Consider the following 3,872-nt stretch of genomic DNA (forward strand, 5'->3'; position numbering starts at 1 on the left):
CGGGCTTGCAGCCTGGCCAAACAGCAGGGCACTGTTCCAAGTACAGGCTTCTGAGGGACGAGCACAGGGCCTCCCCACCAGGCTGCCTGGCTCTAGCTTTGCCAGCCTGTCCCGCGGGGACGCCAAGCACCGTGGGCTGGGCCTGGGGATCAGAGGGCTGACCACGGTCCTCGCCCACACTATCAGGACCCAAACTCAAAGCCCTCAGTAATGTTTCCCCTGTGGACGTCCTTAGGTCTGGGGCTCCTGAGACTGCCTGAGTATAGCCCCATCCTTCCCGAGTGTTGGGTGGGTTGTGAGGCCTTGGGCGCATTACCTCTCTGCCCGTGAGTCTCGGTTTCCTCCTCTGTAACGTGGGATTGAAGGTTATGCGTTCCTCACAGGCACCAGGTGATGAGGATTCGGGAGGACAAGACTGTCAAGGACTTCTCTCTGGGCCAGACAGAGGTGACGCTGTCACCAATTATAGTCTAGGGTCCAAAGTCTTCTCTGCAAACCCTCGAGTCCAAATGTGATCGGGATTGCAAGAACAACGCAGCGCCTATATCGTATGTTACATATCACCCGACAGGGTCTGGAGCAGCCCCTCCAGGCAGCCCAACTGATATGTCTACAGTGAAGCTATGACTAGTGCTATAGGGGCTAAATAGAGTTTCTAGATAGCTTTGTAGAATCTCTAGTTTTGCCCCCAGGTTTGTTTTTAGATTTTTGTCTTTCAAAAAATTGCTGGCTATGGGAATTACGATTATGTGGGTCATTATAATTATTAGTCATGATTCTCAACCGTGGCTGCATATTAGAATGAGCTAGGGAGGGGCGCCTGGGTGGCTCAGTCGCTTGAGCATCCGACTTTGGCTCAGGTCATGATCTCACCGCTCGTGAGTTCCAGTCCCGCGTCAGGTTCTGTGCTGACAGGTCAGAGCCTGGAGCCTGCTTCCGATTCTGTGTCTCCCCCTCTCTCTCTGCCCCTCCTCTTCTTTCTCTCCCTCTCCCTCTCTCTTTAAAAAAATAAATAAACATAAAAAATTTTAAAAAGAATGAACTGGGGAGCTGCTTAAGATGCAGGTTCTTGGTCTCACGCCAGACCAAAGGAATCAGAAGTTCAGGAGGGGAGCCCTGGGGAATGGCTTTTTTTTTTTTTTTTTAAGTAATCTCTACACCCAACATGGGGCTCAAACTCACAACCTGGAGATCAAGAGTCTCATGCTTCAGGTGGCTCAGTCAGTTAAGCGTCCGACTTTGGCTCAGGTCATGATCTCACGGGTCTGAGTTCAAGCCCCGCATGGAGCTCTGCACTAACCCTGCAGAACCCACTTGGAATTCTCTCTCCCTGCCCCTCTCCCATGGTGCGCACGCATGTGCACTCTCTCTCTCTCTCTCTCTCTGCCTCCCTCCCTCTCTCAAAAGTAAACAACTAAACTTTAAAAAAAAAAATTAAAAAGAAAAAAACGAGTAGCCTGCTTCACTGACTGAGCTAGCCAGGCTCCCCCGGAATGGGTATTTTTAAAAAGCTGCCAAGGCGAGTCTGATGCACAACAGGGATGAGCCGTATCCTAGAGATTATAAAACCGTGTTGGTTGTGGGGTGGGGGTGCGGGGGTGCTTCACTAGTCAGGGGAGATCAGGGAAGACTTCCCTGAAGGCGGGACCAAGCTTGAGTACAGCAGGCAGGTGAAGGGGTGGAAGAACCTCCCCAGCAGCGGGAACAGCAGAGGGAACAGCGTGCACAAAGTCCCCGTGGCAGGAAGACCCTCAGCAGCAAATTAACAAATTATGGGAACTGAAAGGTCCCTCGGGTGGCTGGAGCCTGTGAGGGAAGAGCCCCAAGGCTGAGCTGCCTCCTCCACTTCCTCTCTGGTGGGGTTCAGAGGGGAGCCTGGAGACCGGGGTCTTTCCTGAGGGCAAAATCTGTGCAGATAGACACTCTGTTCCCAGAGAAAAGCGGGCAGTGAGCAGCGGCTGTTCCTCCCTTCCCAGTCCAGGGAAGAGAATGAGTTAAAATCAGAGCGGGTGCAAGGAGTCGCTCGGACTCACCAGCCCAGTGGTTTTAAAGTGTTTTAGTGCTGGCTTCAGCTAAAGGTAGAAGACACAGAGATGATTAGCATGGCCCCTGCACAGAGTGACACGCAAATCCCTGAAGAGTTCCCTATTTTAAAAATATATGAATTAATAAAGGGTTCTTATCTTGCAAGTTATTTCGGTGCCTTTTTGTCAAACAAGAGATTTCCCCACTGTCCCAATAACAGTTGGAGCAAAGTGGTGCTAATACTGGGGGGTCTGGAGTCCTGCCCTCTCTGACCTCCCCCAGGTCTCCCCAGGTTCCTCGGGGACTCTGTGGGACCCAGCTGGAAAACTCCAGGGAACCGAGGTTCAGAGAAGAGGACAACAGGATTGCCCAAGGAGTTCCCATCGTGAGGGCAAGGCTGGGGCCGGATTCTGCCCCCCTGACTCCCTTTCCCATGCTCTTCGGGCCGGGGCAGAGTTCCCCAAACCTTTGTCCATTAGGTCCCTCTGTACAAGTGTTTCCTTACAACAACTCACCTGTTGGGTATGGGTCGAACTGTGTCCCCCCGCAAAAAGATATGTTGAAGTCCTAACTCCCAGGACCTGTGGATGTGACTATTTGGAAATAGGGTCTGTGTGGATGTAATCAATGTAAGATGAGGTCATTAGGGTGGCCCTAATCCAACATGACTGGTGTCCTTATAAGAAGAGGGGATTTAGGTTCTTGGTGGCTGGTTCCTGAGGATGTGGGGTCCTGCAGAGTGAAGAGTTAAATCCCAAGGTCATTGCAAAACATCTGAAGTTCACTGCCAGGACCATGATGGCACAGGAAGGGAATGTGCAAGGTGCCTCCAGGACCCTAAACAGAATCCTCACCATGGATGGGATCATTGAGGGCATTAAGGGGCGGCAGTACTATGAAAAGCCTTGTGCTGACAGCAGGGAAGCTATGAAACCTGCCTGCAGATCTGTAACACGGAATGACTCGAAAGACCAACTTGATGAGACAGTTGGGCAGATTGGTGGCAGGGCTGCTGAGGCCCGTGGATAGTAGGCCCAGTATGAAAATCCCTATCCAGCTGTCTCCTTTCTTTCTCCAACCCCATTCTCTCTTGCCTTTCTTATGATAAACTCAATCATGTACATGCAAGAAAGTCTGCATATATCAAAGCAATCCTATAGTTAGCAGTGTACCCTCACTTTTATTACGTGAAAGAGAAATTGAGTCAAAAAGTAGTCTAGGAGGAGTACCTGGGTAGCTCTGTCGGTCAAGTGTCCGACTTCTGTTCAGGTTGTGATCTTGCGGTTTGTGAGTTCAAGCCCCACATCAAGCCTCGCATCTGGCTCTGTGCTGAGCATGGACTCTGCTCAGGATTCTCTCTCTCTCTCTCTCTCTCTCTCTCTCTCTCTACCCCCCCCCCCCCCCGCTCACACACTCTCTCTCTCAAAATAAATAAACATTAAAAAGAATAGTCTAGGAGTAGAATGGTGGTTGCCGAGGACTGGTTGGGAGAGCAGAATGGGGAATTGCTTTAATGGGTGCAGAGTTCCAACTGGGAAAGCTGAAAAAGTTCCAGAGATGGATGGTGGTGATACTTGCACAACAGTGTGAGGGTACTTAGTGCCACTGAACTATGAATTTAAGTGGTTAAAATGGCAAATTTTATGTGTATTTTGCTATAATAAATTTTTTAAGTAAAAAAAAAAAAGAAAAAGAGAGAATTTAGGACACAGGGAGATGGGCTATCAGGGATGCACACGGAGAAGGTCATGTAACAGCAGAGACAGAGGTTGGAGTGATGCAGGGACAACCCAATGATTGATGGAAACCACTAGAAGCTAGGAAGGGGCAAGGAAGGATACTATCTA

At 50.2% G+C, this 3,872-nt stretch overlaps 1 non-coding gene across 1 annotated transcript; it reads left to right on the forward strand.

Moving 5' to 3' along the window:
* Positions 1–2,051: 2,051 nt before the first annotated feature.
* Positions 2,052–2,153, forward strand: LOC112859548 (U6 spliceosomal RNA). Its single transcript, XR_015248633.1, has one exon. It is a non-coding gene; the product is annotated as a U6 spliceosomal RNA (small nuclear RNA).
* Positions 2,154–3,872: the final 1,719 nt, after the last annotated feature.

This window comes from Puma concolor, chromosome A2 (genome assembly GCF_028749965.1).
Source record: "Puma concolor isolate L17-30 chromosome A2, mPumCon1.1.hap2, whole genome shotgun sequence".
Classification (NCBI taxonomy): domain Eukaryota; kingdom Metazoa; phylum Chordata; class Mammalia; order Carnivora; family Felidae; genus Puma; species Puma concolor.